The sequence below is a fragment of the Pinus tabuliformis genome, chromosome X, assembly GCF_031772625.1.
Source record: "Pinus tabuliformis cultivar Carrire ecotype Pingquan chromosome X, CPIR1, whole genome shotgun sequence".
Classification (NCBI taxonomy): Eukaryota; Viridiplantae; Streptophyta; class Pinopsida; order Pinales; family Pinaceae; genus Pinus; species Pinus tabuliformis.
This window is the reverse complement of record NC_142308.1, coordinates 1717404374-1717422423: the sequence shown is the minus strand read 5'-3', so window position 1 is coordinate 1717422423 and position 18050 is coordinate 1717404374. Positions and strand designations below refer to the sequence as shown.

Below are 18050 nucleotides of genomic sequence, written 5' to 3'. Positions count from 1 at the left end.
TCCTTAGTTTCAAATGTTATATAAAATCTTTTTTAATTAGTACATATTTAAAAACTAAATATTCAAAACTTATTTTTATTCACACCAAGCCAAGTTTTCCAATGATGGTCTAAAATCCAAAACCCTAGTAGAAAAAAGGATTCCTTGCCACATGATAGGCTTCTTTGCGCTCAAATTGCTGGGAGGATGATACTAAGATGTAAAAACTAGCAATTCAAAAAATACTGTAAGATAAAGAATAAATAAGTTAATTACATTATAATATTTTTGAGTTGAATTGCAAGCCGGAACCCTCAAAATTTAACAAAGCATTACTTAAATCATGATCAGGCTATTTACTTACTTGAAAATAGTAAAATTTCATCTTCCTTCTTAGCTCTTGCGAATATATGTAGGGCTCTACAGTTTAAGGACGTCGCTTTGAAATGTTGAGCATTTTTGCAGGGCAGAAACCTCTTCTTTGACTGATACAAGGGGTTCTCACTTATTTTCGTCTAGGGATTTGCGTTTTGGGGTTTCATCTTGATACATAAAATTCCAAGGGAGATGCAGGCTTATTATCATTGTTTTGCTTGGCCGCAGGAGTTTTAACATTGATTTCTATTGCAAACCTTTATGCGCTATAACCTTTTGTGTTTTTGTAGAGATTTAAATTCAAAATTTGAAGGGTTTTCTCATTTGGATATTTAGCGTATTGGTGACTGTAGCATTGTGCGTATTGGTGACTGTAGTATTCAAACATTGAGCACAATGGATAGAGCAGCAGAGAAGACAGGACAGTGGACAGTGCGACAGTTGTCAAGAAGTCCGATCAACATACTTTGAAGGGTTAAGCATCAAACAGAGTAAACAACAACAATGAGTGACCAGTGCTGCTCAAAGGCACAAACCAGAAAAGGAAGAGGATGCACGCTAAGTGTTTGATGCATCAATTGTATAACAACTGAAGTTACAATCCTGTTTGTGTAGTATTTTTACAGGACTTCTGATGGACTTATACATGGACGTTAACCAATTCCTTGAAATCTTGTCAGAGTCTCCAGCTTCGCCTGAAGTAACAGTGGTTGAAGGTCAAGGGGTACAGCTTGAAACTGGGGTCCATGAAAAAACCATGGAGTCGAATTTTTCATTTTGGACAACCCAAGTAAAACAAATTTTGCAAGAACCTCCTTTGATAAGATTATCATTCCTATTTGGGCATGTAACATGTGAAAAATTGCTTTGCAACATTCAGGGTTTGGACTCACCACATGGAGGGCATCTGTCTCATGGATTCATGACAACAAAAAAGAAAGTATTTGCTACATCAATTTACTTTGAATCAATTCCATACCATCTTGATGAGTCCACGAGTGAGCTTGCATTGCCAGTCTAATAATAATTAGGAGGGAAATAGTTCCATGATTGAAAAATATTGAACCAATATTTTGGGGAAGTGTTCAAACTGTTAATGGTTGTGTTTGTTTTCTTGGGTTATAGGATTCATTGACTATGAGATGCTTGAGAATACTACTGCCCTTTTTAGGCCCAAACTTATCATTGCTGGTGCTAGTGCATATCCCCGAGACATTGATTACCCTCGCATGAGGCAAGTATTGAAGCTAGGTATTTCTACAGATCTTATAATGGCAGTCCTTTCAAAAATTTCTCTTTCTAGTAACATTTATTCTAGCGGATTTTATTAATATGTTCTTTTAGTATGTAACATTGGATTTTTTATGCTTTTTAATACTAAAAAGTTTTTGGTTTTGGAATATTGTTGATATAGTTGGGGCATACTTAATGATGGACATGGCTATACCTGTACAATTTGTTACAACAAAAAAATGGGAGAATTCTATCTCCAATACTCATATTTGTTCATCTCCATCTAAAGATAGGTAGGATGAGTAAAAATCTTTTCACAAAATCCATGCTCTAACATAGCTACTTGGCAACTATTTTACAAACTAATTATATAACAAGATACATAAATAGATCATTCTTAATTTTTCAATAGGCCTCAAAGGAAGTACCCAAACTCAACGAGCAAAGATTGTAATCCCAATGCTTTGTTCCATTTAAATTCTTGTTCTCACATTTCTTTCCCAGATTTCCTCCCTCTCATGACTGGCATAGAGCTTAATGTTTGTTTAGCTACACTTGCATAAGTGAGAGTTCTAATGTCTACTTTTGTTACCCCTAGGCTGAGGGAACATCTTCCCTCACTATCACCAATCATTGTTCCTCCCATGGATTATTAATTTGTTATTTCACCATTTTTCCCTTGTATTTCTTCTCAATTTTTCCATTTTCACCTTTTTTATTTTTTGCACTTATCTTCTTCATGTCATTTTTTTAAGGACTTATTGTGGCTCATTTCCCACTCCTCACTCATATATTTATATTCCAATACATGAGAAATATATTTATATTCCATATGAGTAATATACATATTTCAGTCCTCGAGGGATTGCTTAGAAAGCAAGGCTCATATTCATTACAAGTATACTCATTATGAGTCCAACACATTGTCACATGTAGGATTTCTTCCTACCACCTGCGCTAAACCTAATTGACTTTCCATGAGAAATATCTTTATATTCCATATAAGGAATATACTTGTTTTGGTTCTTGATGGATTGATTAGCAAGGCTTCAAGCTATTATAAGAAATACTCATTATGAACTTTGTTAGCCCTTTACAAAGCCTTTATTATTCAGTGAAATATTCGCCAAGATCTTACAAGATTTTATAATCCAATGAAAGATTCACCATGATTTTACAAGATAATATAATTTGGTGAGAGATTCGCCAAAAAAATGATATATACATATTATATTATTGATAAAATCACCTTCCATTTTTCCTATGTATCATGGGGATTCGCCCATTTATTATATATATAAATTTAGGAGGGTTCTTAAAATTTTCCCTTGATCCCTCTCGACGCTTGATAGATATGGAGTTAAAATGGATATAAGATGGACTTCATAAGGAATATACAGTTATGCCTCATATTTTTTTAATGTCTCTCATGGACTTGATAAGGAATGTCATTTCCCTAAATTACTTTGTATACTTGTTATAGATAACTTATTCAAAATTTACCTAATGAAAATGAAGTTAATAATATAAATTAGATCAATATTTCAAAGGATTTATATAGCTCTCACATATTATTTAAAGATGACATTTTGAATTTTGGGGTATGTGATAGAAAATTGAGAGAGATGACAGAGAAATTGATTTCACACAACAAATCACACTTGATACTCTTATTGATCTCCAAAGATACAAATATATAGGACATAGATTACTGAATTTGACACATCTAGATCATAACTCCAACTCATGCATTGGAATCAACAGCTTCTAGACTGACACCTAGGGACTTATAATGACAACTACTCATGACATGGAAGCATTACTTCCAACACCTTCTCTTAATGCTTACATGGAAAACATTAAAAACATTATTACAACAACAATATGATATCTGACTGACTGGTCTTCATCAGCGCTCACATCCACTCTGGAATCTTGCAAACACCTCTCTTTCACCACCACATCTTTGAGTTGTCACTTGACCTCCATTTAAAACACAACCGCTTCAGACCATCTTTGACATACTTTGCATAATTGATGCTTCTTGACCTCCCGGAGCACGACAGGTCAATCTCGATATCCTATGGACACACCTCCATCTGTTGAACACATGGTTTTCTGATATATTCCCCAATTATCTAGGAAGGTTGTCTAGGTGTTGAATGTATTCAAAAGTCCATTAGTCCATTATACAAAATGACTTCTTAAACACATAATCAAATTAACCTGTAAGTTGATGTTCATGGCTCCACAGGACACCACCCGCTTATAACAAATTATACATAATTAAATTAGTGATATATCTTGTGTCACCATATGCATCAAAAACCACCAATTTAAAAATATATTAATCTGATTTATAACTAGTAATTAGTTCTTCATTTGATTTTTCACACTATACAATAAGACACTCTAAGACACTCTAACATAATAACAATAACACTACAGCATACAAAATTTCTGGCAACAACCTCAATTTTTTTTTTCAAATTAACACTCATTTCACGAGTTAAAAAAAAATATAAAAAAATTACTCCGTGTCGCATTCAATTTACTCTCCATAAAAACTAACTCAAACTTTATGGTTGGCTTTGTTTCGACGAATCTGACAACGAGGCTAGATTTACCAGCCCCCATTTTCAAAGCAGACATTGGACCACAAATCGCCCAAGGATTAAAGCATTTGGATCAGAAATACTTTCTTCTTAACGAGACGCTGCATTCCTTAGTTATGATAATCTGCATTCCTTAGTTATAATAATTGGCATGAGATATGTCTGCCATAGTTGCGAGTTCAAGTCCTTGATGAAATGAATGGTTGTTGTTGCGTATACTGTGGAGCTCCGCCTATTTCTCTTTTTGTACTTTCGGTGGGGAAGTCACAATTACAAAACGTTGTCCCAAGTGACCCTGGTGCAGCCCATAGAGAATACTTCATGCTCCATGCAGCCACTGCGTCCTTTTGAAGTGTGTATCAAAGATGAGATAAATATGGGACTATTTCCCCATTGACTCTCGACTCTCCACGGCCGCCTCGATCATGAACCCACGCGCAATAAATTTCTTTTTCCAGCTGCAATTATTTATCTCGGTTAACCTTAATGGATCGCTCATTGGCACATTGCATGACGGTGGCAGCACCACCCAAGACGACGATCTATCCGCGAATCTTAGTATAACTAAGATTTATTCAATAAAGTGTCTACAGCTCCCCCACAGTAGGTCTGGATTCCTTTCATTACCTTGCAGTCGATTTTTTTTTACACGCTCAGATACGAACAGTAGCATCAATTACCTCCTGAAAAATCCAGGTTATTCTCTCGAACTTTCTGTTACAGCGCTGACTTGGCAGCAGTGCATATTGATGGGTCTTTTGGTCCTTCCTTCGATTTTATTCTCCATCCGAGGCCCATGTATTAAAAACTCAAATAGTTGAAATCCAATTGATCGGATATGAACTAGATGGCTCTCGGTTGGTGCTGGAAATCCTCGGCTCTGCAAAATTTCTGAGCAACACACGTGGAGAGGAACAAATATACACAGGAACAAGCACTGTTAAGTAGTTGGATCCAATTGTGGCAGTTAGAAAGTTGTTTCCTCTCACTTTGTTTGCGAACTGTTGTGAAGAGTCTATATGAGTGAAGAAATTAAACCTCGAAACAGGTCTTTAGACTACGTTTCTTCTCAACAGATTGGTCTGCATCTACGCTGAACTAGTTAATCATTAAGAAATTATAATATATAGATATCAATGTGCTTCACGTTGGGAGATTTCCCAATTCTGGAGAGAATATTTCCATTCACAGTCTGTAGCGACTTTGAATTCCACGATGACCAACATTAATCTAGACTGTGTTAAATTTGTAATTTTAAACAGCGCGGCAGTTTTGGTAAAACCGCCCTGGTCTCCCCGCACCGCCTTTGGCAAAAGGCTGTTTCCGTATGAAGGGCTCCGACACAATTAAACTCCACCACGCGTCCCTTGTACAAACGCCAATACCGCCTGCTCCCCGGACGTTAAAGTCTGTTTCGTTTGCCCGAGGAATGTGCATTCTCGCCTGCGTCAAATCGAATTTTTTGCGTGAAGTGTTTGGTTTTCTCTGTTGACCGCCGCGAATGGAATTTAATGTCTTTACGTAGATTAAGTGGAGGCGCCTTTAATATCATTATGGGCATATGTTTAATATGGTTATGGGCATATTGTTATATATGTTTTATATATGTTGTAAAAAAATCTACCTGTGGCAGTGTTTTTATTGTGCCTGCGCACGATGTGTGTGTGATATTTTTTTGTATGTGTGTAGTCCCCGCGTGTAGCACTGTATGTAATCTTTGTGGTATATGTTGAACGCACAGCAGTGCGAGATATCAAAAAAATGGGGATGTAATGTTTTAGCTTGCCATTGTAAAACAGAGAAACATCATGAAATTCCTTTCGTAATATCCACAGCAGTGGAACCAGAAGCAAGTGAGACAGAGTTCTCCCGGTGAATCCCTCTCTGCGCAGAGGATGAAGTTTGTATCAGTTCTTTTGTTTTAAATCAATAGAAGTTTTTTTTGTGACTGTGTAATGGACTGTTCTGAGTTAATTAGTTTTTAAAAGCTTCCCTGTGCAAAGATTCTGGACAGAGGAAACAGAGCACTGTCTCTGTGGTGGTTATCTTGTTTTTTTTTGGTATTTTCCCATCAAAAATACCCAACAGTGGTATCAGAGCTGGTCCAGGCTCTTTAAAGAAGTTAAAGAAGCTGAAGGGAGAAGGTTGTTGTTGCAGCAAAACTTCTCAGGCAGACAGAAGACTCAGACAACGAAGGATTCAGGTATTTGTCAAAGTTTTTTTTATGTGTTGCTGAAGAAGCAGTCAGTTGTTTTAAATACACAGTCAAGGAATGGCTAGCACAAGCACTGGTATGGGTATGTTTAATACCCAGCTCCCACAGTTTAATGGGAAGAACTATGACTACTGGTCAATAACCATGACAGCCCTGTTTGCCTCTCAAGATTTATGGGAAATAGTTGAATCTGGGTTTGAAGAACCAGCAGATGAAACTGAGTTCAATGCATTAACTCAGGGAGAGAAGGATCTGCTGAAGAGCAATAAGAAAAAGGATTCAAAAGCCCGTATGTTGTTGTATCTAGCAGTGGACCAGAGTGTGTTTCCAAGGTTAGCAGCAGCTAAGACAACAAATGAAGCATGGCAAACCCTCAAGACAGCCTATCAAGGCATGGAGAGAGTGAAGATAGCAAAACTACAATTGCTGAGGAAGGATTTTGAGAATCTGTGCATGAAGGAGTCAGATAACATTGACTCATTCTTCACTCATGTGATTGGTGTAATCACACAAATGAGAACTCATGGAGAAACCATTGAAGATAGAAGGATTGTGGAGAAAATATTGAGGGTCTTACCTTCCAGGTTTGATGCCATAGTCACCACCATTGAAGAGACAAAGGATCTCTCAAACTATTCAGTTGATGAGCTACATGCATCACTGATAACACATGAGCAGAGGTTGAGTAGGAATGAAAACTCATCTCTTGAGCAAGCCTTCAAGACCCATATGTCCTTTGGAAGAGGAAGAGGTCAAGGAAGAGGAAACCGAAGAGGAAGAGGCAGAAGCCAGAACAGAGGTGGAAGGAACGGCCCAGCAAATGCACAAGGAAGAGGCAGCAATCCAAATCAGAACCAAGGCCAAGGCAGCAGCCAACAAGGAGGACAACATCATGCTCAAGGACAAAGGTATGAAAAATCCAATGTCCAATGTTATTATTGTAAAAAATATGGGCATTATGCCAGTGAATGTAGGAAGAAGCAGCATGATATGAGTAATAGACAAAATGCAAATGTCACTAGAGAAAACATCAGCCAAAATAATGTGTTGTTAGCCTGTAACATGGCTGAAACAAACAGTGAAGACATATGGTTTTTAGACTCAGGTTGCAGCAACCATATGACAGGAAACATAGCCTTCTTTTCTGCCCTAGATAAAAATGTGAAATCAAAAGTCACACTAGGAACTGATAGCAAAATTTCTGTTATGGGAAAAGGAGAGGTAAAAATATTTACAAAGCAAGGAGAAAGGAAAACCATAGAAGATGTATACTATGTCCCCGGAATGAGATGTAACCTCTTGAGTATTGGACAGCTTGTCCCTAAGGGGTACAATGTTTTCTTTAAAAATGATGTATGCACCATCATGGATATAGCACCCAGCAAAAGATGCATTTCTGAAGTAAAGATGACAAGGAACAGGATGTTCCCTCTCCGGATTAGGGTAGATTTGAAAAACAAAAATGAAATTGCAGCGGTCACCCAAGAGGCTTTCCAAAGCGTGCCAAAGGATGAAAATTGGTTGTGGCACTTGAGATTTGGACATCTCAATTTTGGAGGTCTAAACTTGTTGAGTAGGAAAGGAATGGTAAGAGGATTACCATTGATAGAGAAGCCGGACAGCCTTTGTGAAGGTTGTATATTGGGCAAACAACATAGAGAAAGTTTTCCATCAGGGAAAAGCATAAGGGCAAAGGCACCCTTAGAGATTATCCACTCAGATTTGTGTGGACCAATGCAAGCTCCATCATTACCAGGCAGCCTATATTTCTTAACATTCATTGATGATTTTACAAGGAAGACTTGGATATATTTCCTTAAAAACAAAAGTGAAGTGTTTGAGAAATTTCAAAATTTCAAAGCACTTGTGGAGAACCAAAGCGGGCTGCATATAAAAGTTTTGAGAACTGATAGAGGAGGTGAATATATCTCCAAGGAATTCCTAAGATTTTGTAGAGAAAATGGTATACATAAACAATTTACAGCAAGGTACACCCCACAGCAAAATGGAGTTGCTGAAAGGAAGAATAGGACCATCATGGATATGGCGAGGAGCATGCTAAAGGCAAAGCATTTGCCAAATGATTATTGGGCTGAAGCTGTAAATTGTGCAGTGTATATTTTGAATAGGTGTCCTACAAAAGCAGTGTTGAACAGAGTGTCGGAAGAAGCATGGAGTGGGAGAAAGCAAGGTGTCACCCACTTGAAAGTTTTTGGATGTGTGGCCTATGCACACATACCAGATCAACTAAGGAGGAAGTTGGACAGCAAAGGGGAGAAATGTATCTTCATTGGATATAGTGAGGAATCCAAAGCCTACAGGTTGTATATCCCATCTACCAAGAAGTTTTTCGTCAGCAGAGATGTTCAGTTCATTGAAGAGGAAGCTTGAGATGGAAGCCTAGAGAAAACAGTGAATGCTAAAAACTGTTTGTCTCATGATGAATATGATGAAGAGGTGGTTGAAATGGATCCCCAAACAGCAGCGCCAACACAAGGACAGCAAGGGACACCATTGAGGATTAATGAAAGTGCTTCTCCAAGCACACCACAAGGAGGAAATTCAAGTGCGTCTTCAAGCACTTGCACACCAAGTGAAAGAGGTAAGAAGTTTAGAAATCTAAGTGACATTTATAATGAAGGAATGAATTCCTTATTTGTCTTGTATTGTCATGTTGATGATCTTATTCATTTCGAAGATGCAATTAAAGATAAGAAATGGATAGAAGCTATGGATGAGGAGATGAATGCCATAGAGAGAAACAAAACATGGGATTTGGTAGAGCTACCAAAAGGTAAAGAAGTCATTGGTGTGAAATGGGTCTACAAGACCAAGAGCAATGATGAAGGCAAGATTGAAAGGCATAAAGCAAGGCTGGTTGTCAAAGGCTACAAGCAGCAATATGGGAGAGATTATGAGGAGACTTTCGCACCGGTTGCAAGAATGGAAGCCGTGAGAGCAGTGCTGTCCATAGCAGCTCAAAACAAATGGAAATTCTACCAAATGGACGTGAAGTCAGCATTCCTAAATGGAGTGTTAAAGGAAGAGGTTTATGTTGAACAGCCTCTAGGCTATGAGAAGAAAGGTGAAGAGCACGAAGTGTGCAAATTGAAGAAGGCTCTTTATGGGCTGAAGCAAGCGCCAAGAGCATGGTACAGCAGGATAGATTCATATCTATTGGATAATGAATTTGACAAATGTGAAGGAGAACCCACAGTCTACATCAAGGAAAAGGATGGTAAAATTTTGATTGTTGTCTTATATGTTGATGATGTTATTTTCACAGGTAATGATGATCAGCTCATTGAGAATTTTAAATCAGTCATGAAGGATGAATTTGAAATGACTGACATGGGTTTGTTGAGATACTTCTTAGGCATAGAAGTAGATCAAAATGAAAAAGGAATTTTTATCTCACAAGCAAGATATGTAAATCAAGTATTGGGCAGATTTAACATGCAAGAGTGCAAGGCAGCAATCACTCCCACAGTGATGGGATTAAAGCTCAGCAGAGAGGACAGCAGCAAGGATTTTGATCCTAGCTTGTATAAAAGCATTATGGGCAGCCTTATGTATTTAACAGCAACTAGGCCTGATTTAATGTATGCTGTTAGTTTGATTTCCAGATTCATGGAGAGGCCAAAGGAGGCACATTGGCAGGCAGCAAAGAGAATTTTGATTTATGTCAAAGGCACCAAAATGTTTGGAATTTTATATCATGCCTCAGAACATTCAGATTTGGTTGGATACACTGATAGCGATTGGGCTGGAAGTGTAGATGATCGGAAGAGCACCTCCGGTTATGTTTTTCATATGGGTTCAGGAGCCATTTCATGGGCTTCTAAGAAGCAGTCCATTGTAGCATTGTCTACAGCAGAGGCTGAATATGTGGCAGCCACAGCAGCAGCATGTCAAGCAGTTCGGATGAGGATGTTGAGAAGCCTAGGCCAAGAGCAGGCAAAAGCGACAGTGGTCTTTTGTGACAATAGCTCAGCTATTTCTTTGTCAAAGAATTCAGTATTTCATAAGAGAACGAAACACATTGATACAAGGTTTCACTACATCAGAGAATTAGTGAACAATGGAGAAATTGTCCTAGAACATTGCAGGACCCAGGAACAGGTTGCAGACATCTTGACAAAGCCACTGGTTCAGAAGAGTTTTGAATTTTTGAGAAAATGCTTGGGAATGACTGAACGTGCGGCTGTTAAAATTAAAGGGGAGTGTTAAATTTGTAATTTTAAACAGCGCGGCAGTTTTGGTAAAACCGCCCCGGTCTCCCCGCACCGCCTTTGGCAAAAGGCTGTTTCCGTATGAAGGGCTCCGACACAATTAAACTCCGCCACGCGTCCCTTGTACAAACGCCAATACCGCCTGCTCCCCGGACGTTAAAGTCCGTTTCGTTTGCCCGAGGATGGCTTGCGAACCTCGTCGGATCAGCTCAGCGATTTGATCGCGCGTCCTCAGCCGTCGATTTCCCGAATGTGCATTCCGCCTGCGTCAAATCGAATTTTTTGCGTGAAGTGTTTGGTTTTCTCTGTTGACCGTCGCCAATGGAATTTAATGTCTTTACGTAGATTAGGTGGAGGCGCCTTTAATATCGTTATGGGCATATGTTTAATATGGTTATGGGCATATTTTTATATATGTTTTATATATGTTGTAAAAAAAATCTACGTGTGGCAGTTTTTTTATTGTGCCTGCGCACGATGTGTGTGTGATATTTTTTTGTATGTGTGTAGTCCCCGCGTGTAGCGGTGTATGTAATCTTTGTGGTATATGTTGAACGCACAGCAGTGCGAGATATCAAAAAAAATGGGGATGTAATGTTTTAGCTTGCCATTGTAAAACAGAGGAACATCATGAAATTCCTTTCGTAATATCCACAGCAGTGGAACCAGAAGCAAGTGAGACAGAGTTCTCCCGGTGAATCCCTCTCTGCGCAAAGGATGAAGTTTGTATCATTTCTTTTGTTTTAAATCAATAGAATTTTTTTTTGTGACTGTGTAATGGATTGTTCTGAGTTAATTAGTTTTTAAAAGCTTCCCTGTGCAAAGATTCTGGACAGAGGAAACAGAGCACTGTCTCTGTGGTGGTTATCTTGTTTGTTTTTGGTATTTTCCCATCAAAAATACCCAACAGACTGTGATTAAGAAGTTGCTCCACACCAAAAATTTAAAAAATAATCCACAACTCTGTTGTCAATCAAACAAATGGTACCCCAACACCACGAAACTATTTAGATCTATACATAAACTCACAAAAAATATTCTCACACTTCAAATAAAATGTCACACACATATACTAATATGTACATAAGCAAACATTGAGGCTCTCTCACATCTTTCTGGTTCTCTTGTGAAGGAGTCAGGCCACAATAAGATCTGATACTATAATAGAAAATTAAGAGAGATCAGAGAGCAATTGATTACACACAACAAATCACACTTGATATTCTTACTGATCACCATAGATACAAATATATAGGACATAGATTACTACTTTGACACATCTAGGTCATGACTCCAACTCATGCATTGGAATCAACAACTTCTAAAATAAAACCTAAGGACTCAACATGACAATTACTCATAACATGAAAGCATTACTTCAAGAGTATGGTCCATTAAAAAAGCAAGAGCAACAGTATGGTCCATCAAAGAAGCAAGAGTTATTGGCAATATCCTGAAATTATATTACTTCGACAAATGTATTGTTTGGGATGCTTTTAATTAGATAATGCTAACCTATGAAAATCATCCATTCAAGGACCATTTCAAATACTTCATCATATTAAATAAATTGATTACATTAAAACTAATTGGAACTAGATGGTGGACATAATTAAGAACACGATCTCCTCGTGGTTGTAACAAGTGGTTATCATTGTGTGTAACAAGTGGTTATCATTGTGTGGAGATTATTTTTTCTAAAATTTACTATTGGGTCATACTACTTTTTGGTTTTTGTTTGTGCTTCATTTTGTCTCCAATTTTACCACTTATCACCTCCATTTTTGCCCACTCTTGTCCAAGGAACTACCCTTCACCTACCATTCATCACCCTCACTATCCTAAACCCGGCTAAAAGCCTAACATGAGGTAAATGCATTACATTAGTGGCATTTTTCTAATTTTTTTTGTTAAGTTTGAGTTATATTCCTAATAAGCTGACTAATAATTATGGGTTAAGTGTGAATATTTGTAGCAATATGGACTGGTCAACTAAAGATAGACGGAATGCTTGTCAACAGTATTGCTTTGTCATTTTTGTACTCAACAACTCAGTCTATGATCTGTACTCAAAATCATGGAGGCATAGTAGACTCTTTCCATGACTTCGTACTTCTAAAAGCTCGAAAACCACAACTGAAGATTTTGACGGAGCCCGAGCTCGATGTTTTCCATAGTGAAGATTCTCCATATCCTCATCGAAACAGGACCATGCTCCCTTGTGCCACGGAGAGAGAATTCATTCAAGCAATCATATCTCAAGTTTAATTTAGTAAATTCCCCGAGTTTTCCATGTATGGGTTTATTGCCATTCTGAATGTGAATCATTGCCTATAAAAGCCAGTATTGTAATGAATTAGAACTAGTTATTGGTGCAAGTTATTAAGTAAAACATCGTTATTTGTAATTGAAGATTCAGTTCTAGTTAATACCATGGCTATGCTTTGAGCCAAATCGTTTCGAGTTATGGTTTATTGTGAGTCCTTAATTTGAATATTTTTAATCTTTCTTTTACTGAAAGTCGTTTAAAGCTTACCCAGGTGTGGCAGAGCCCACCATCATCTCGGAACAAGCTTCACTATTAGTTCGTAGGTGTATCATTGTGTGATAATTCATTACATTAGTTTTCTATCCAGTTATTGTGTGAATTCTGATAAGAAATGTAGAAGACAGAAGTTTGGACAAACACACGGGAGCTCACAGGTGCAGATCACCAGGAGCTCCCTTCAGCAAATGCATTCGCTTCATATTATTCATTAATCATCAGAAATTAAATAGATACATAGGCATAAAACAGATTCCTAATTAATAGGAACTGAATGTCAAATAAGGAGCAAATCATAACTACTGACCTATTCTCCATTAATTTCTAACATCCCCCCTTAATGGAGAAAGGGATTTTTAAACACACCTAAAGTATCCTTAAACAAATCAAACTTCAGTCTTCCTAGTGGCTTAGTGAATTGTAGTTCAAGTGTTCTTGGACACTGAAGGAGATTGAGATAGCAAATCGAAGGATTCATGCATAGGCGATTGTTCTCCTCTTATTTCTTCAATCATCTTCACAACATGACTCATCTTCGAGCGTTGCTCAGGGGGCACGGACACACAGACCATTGCGATCTGCCATGTTTTTCAATTCAACAGTCCAATTGTAATTCAGATTCCTGTCACTGAGAATGGTTGCTACAATCAAAGCACCGTGAATAGGGGGGCTTGAGTACATTGGGTGAATAACCAATTTCAACTGACTTTCAACTCTAGTTGCCACTGTTGCACTCCTGCAAATAATACTAAGAGCACCCGCACGCTCCCCATACAGCCCCATATTCTTTGCATAACTCTGAGCAATAAAACATTCACCACCATCTCCTAAAAACAAACGAACAGAGTATGCATCTGCATCAAGGCTTCCACTGGAAAATCCCTGATAAGCACTGTCGAAAAATGGCAGCAGACCTTTTGATCTTACTAATTGCCGAATTCCTACCCATTGGTCTTGTGTAGGATCTACACCAGTGGGATTATGTGCACATACATGAAGGAGCACTATAGCTCCAGGTGGAGCTGCTTGTAAATCTTCAAGCATACCTTGGTAATCAAGCCCACGTGTTCTGGGATCATAATAGCGATATGTCTTCACACTCAATCCTCCAAGAGTAAAGATCTTGGGATGATTGCCCCATGTGGGTACTGGTATATAAATGATGTGTTGGCTATAATGCTTTGCCAGAAACTCAGCTCCAACCCTGAGTGAACCTGTTCCAGACAAGCATTATGCAGTGGCAACCCTTTTCTCCGCAATAGCAGGACTTCCATCACCAAGTATCATCTTTGCACTTAGTTTGTTGAACTACGCAAGACCAGTTATGGGCAAATACTCCTTATATAGAGATCTGTCTTGAATTAAGAGCTCCTCTGCTTGTCTGACAACATTTAGGACGAGAGTTTTTCCTTCCTTAGTTCGATACGCCCCAACACCCAAATTTAATTTCACAGGGCTCGGATCTTTGTTATAGGCAACTGTCACCCCAAGAATCGGATCCTCTGGAGACTGTTCCAAATGTTGGAATGCAGAGACTGCAGAACCCGCAGTTGGATGAAGACTAAGATCCCCATCTCTATCTGACTGCCCCTCCATTGAAGTTGCACCTAATTTCCTCACTAGCGATTCAATTCTCTGACCTGCAACACTTAAAAGAATTGGATCCTCTGTTTTGTAACACTCGTCTGTCCCACCATCGACCTCAATAGGGGTGTCCACAGGTTTGGCCTTAACAACATGATCGACCGACTTAATGTCCACAAAGGCAGACTCATTTTCGTCTTCACATATAGAAGAAACTTCTGGGGTATTTATTTCTTGAGCCAACTTGTAGAGTCCGTCTTCATTTGCAGACTTATTTGACGTCATCAAGGCTTGCTGAGGCGTACTTTTCACTTTCAAATTGTAGAGTCCTCCTATGCGAATACCTGTAGTAATGGGCTTCATCTGATCCAACAAATCTTTAATAATGCAATAAGATTTAAAAAATTCTACCTTGAGGTCCTGATATGTAATCTTGGACACTGAAATCAGGTTCTTGTTAATGCCAGGAACATACCACACATCAGATATATTCCTGATCTTACCATCAGGCAGAGTAACAAGGACATCTCCATGTCCCTTGATCTCGTACCCACTATTATCTCCAAGATAGACTTTTACTCCAGTGTTGGATTCTTTAAAATTTCTAAACCATTGCTTTTTACCTGACATATGCGAGGAGGCTCCAGAATCCACGATCCAAATATCCGATTCATCCTTCTCAGTAGCAGTGTCACCCTCGGCCATAAATAGTCTAACATCCAGATTCTGATCTGGGTCTGTATCTGCATCTGTATCTGCCAAATGACCTGCATGCCTTTTCTGATTGTACCTCTCTTGATTTGCCTTCTTCTTGCAGCAAAATTTAGCAATATGGCCTATTTTACCACAATAAAAACATTCAGGAGCAGAGTCATTTCTATACGAGGTCATACCTTGTGGTGTCATTTCAGATGTGTTTCCCCTCCTCTGATCAGCCATCGCTCTCCCTTTTGGCTTAAACTTTGTTATCAATGCAAGATCTGGATCTTGAGGCTTGAGAGACGACCTCCTTTCCTCTTCATGTAGCAAAATTCCAGTAAGCTCTTCAAAACTTGGAGGCTTTTCCCTTGCATTCAATCCAGTTATAAACATCTGATAGTCATCTGTCATACCGTTCATGGTGATTGTCACCAGATCATCATTTGCCACGGTTTGACCGATATCAGATAGTTTATCTTTAACTTCCTTTATCTGAGATAAGAATGACGAAACAGACTCATTCTCCTCCATCTTGATTGAGAGGATCTTCTTCCTGAGGAACAAGGTTCGGTTGGTGTTCTTGATTTCATACATGTCTTTGAGAGTTGTCCAAATCTCATTCGCTGTCTTGCAATCCCCAATATGAGGGATGATGCAATCTTTAACTGACAATTTTAGTAGGACCTTTGCTTTCAGCTCCCTTTTCTCCCATTCTTGAGTTGTTGCATTCGTTCCACCATTTGCAACAGTTGTCTTACCTTCATCACCGATGACAATGCTATAGGTATTCTGACCTTCAAGCAAAGTCTGAAGCTTAAATTTCCAATTTATGTAAGTGGAACCATCCAATTTGCTGCTTTCATTTAAATAATCTGCCATCTGAGAATTCATCTTGAAAAAAAAAGGTTACCCCGGCAACTTAAAAAAAACGAACAACTCTCAATTATCACAACAAATTGAATATGGTTGAATTACAACAGTTGTGAAATACAAATTATGAATAAAAAATCTGACTGCAGCCTATTGAAAAAAAATGTTTTCCTGTGTAAACATGACAGAGCTTAGATCTCTGATCTACCTCTCCGACTGGTAAACATGACAGAGCTTCTGATGAAGGGACAACCACTTCACAACAATGGCCACCATTGCCAAACAACTCTGATGACAATTATTTGTCCCCAGAAGACACCAATGATGTGTGCCTAGTTCGATTCAGCCACGAAGGGCCACTGACCGACCACGATGGGTAGACTCCTCTGCTGTGCGATTGGTCCAACAACTCCTCTGTGCGTGGGATCCTCTGGCACCACGGGATGCTGTTTTCCATAGGCTTCACTAGATCCACTCTCCACGCTACTAGATCTGAACTCCTTGCAGCCCTACTGGCAATCTAGCCTCCTCCGCTGTTCCCTTCGACGATCTGACCTCCTCTCTACGGCCTCTTCCCAAACGGCAGTCCTCTGCTCAATATTCCATAGCTCCAACACCTCCACGCAGCCTCGATTAGCCTCCAGGTGTGAGCTCTTCTCTGTGGCGATCTTCTAGCATTATCGACTAACTCCTGTTAGTGGGCGCAGATCAACTCTCGATCTTCAACCCAATGGCCCCACAAACCGGTCCTTTCAGCCTAAACGACTCAGCAGCATTCGCACCCCACAGTGGGCGCCAAGATCTCTGTCCAGATTTCTGTCAGATCCACGACATTCTCTGTAGGCAGATCTCTGTCGGCAAATGAACAGAGAGATCTCTACACATGACAGCTCCACGTAGCTCACAGGGAGCAATCGATCACACTTCAAACTGTCTCAACACTCTATGACAACCACCATTCGCTTCCAATCGATAATATTGGAAAGAGCCCGATTGCTCAACCTTCCTTTAAAGAAAACATTTAAAATACCGGCTAAAACTCCAACCAATTTGAGTCAAATCGCTAAACGAAAACCAAGAAGCTTACATAAAATTCATCCAGAATGGCTTCATAAAGCAGCCTTTACACCTCGCCGAAGATTTTCAAATAATAGGCCAAAAGTTCCAAGATTTGGCTCGATAAAGTCTTCAACAAGTGCAGAAGAAGGTCCAGCGCTTAAAAACTTCACCTGCTACTAATTCCTCCAACATTTGAACGCATCTCTTCCCTGTGTTACTCCCCGCTCAAGGATTTGCAGGCCTTCTCAAACCTGCTACTCTGATACCATGATAAGAAATGCAGAAGACAGAAGTTTGGACAAACACACGGGAGCTCACAGGTGCAGATCACCAGGAGCTCCCTTCAGCAAATGCATTCGCTTCATATTATTCATTAATCATCAGAAATTAAATAGATACATAGGCATAAAACAAATTCCTAATTAATAGGAACTGAATGTCAAATAAGGAGCAAATCATAACCACTGACCTATTCTCCATTAATTTCTAACAAATTCGCTAAGGTTTCTTGTGCAAATGTGTGAGATATTCCATTTGACTTTGGATTGATCATAAGCATTCATTGATAGATAACATGATCAAGAATTCTAAGTGCATAGACTTCCATTTGTCATATAGACTCTGTGTAAATCTTCAACACAGAG

The 18050-nt window shown here is 38.9% G+C and overlaps 1 pseudogene; it reads right to left on the bottom strand.

Annotated features, from left to right (window-relative positions):
* Window positions 1-13740: 13740 nt before the first annotated feature.
* Window positions 13741-14805, bottom strand: LOC149146623 (aspartate aminotransferase 3, chloroplastic pseudogene; annotated as a pseudogene).
* Between the last annotated feature and the right edge of the window lie 3245 nt (window positions 14806-18050).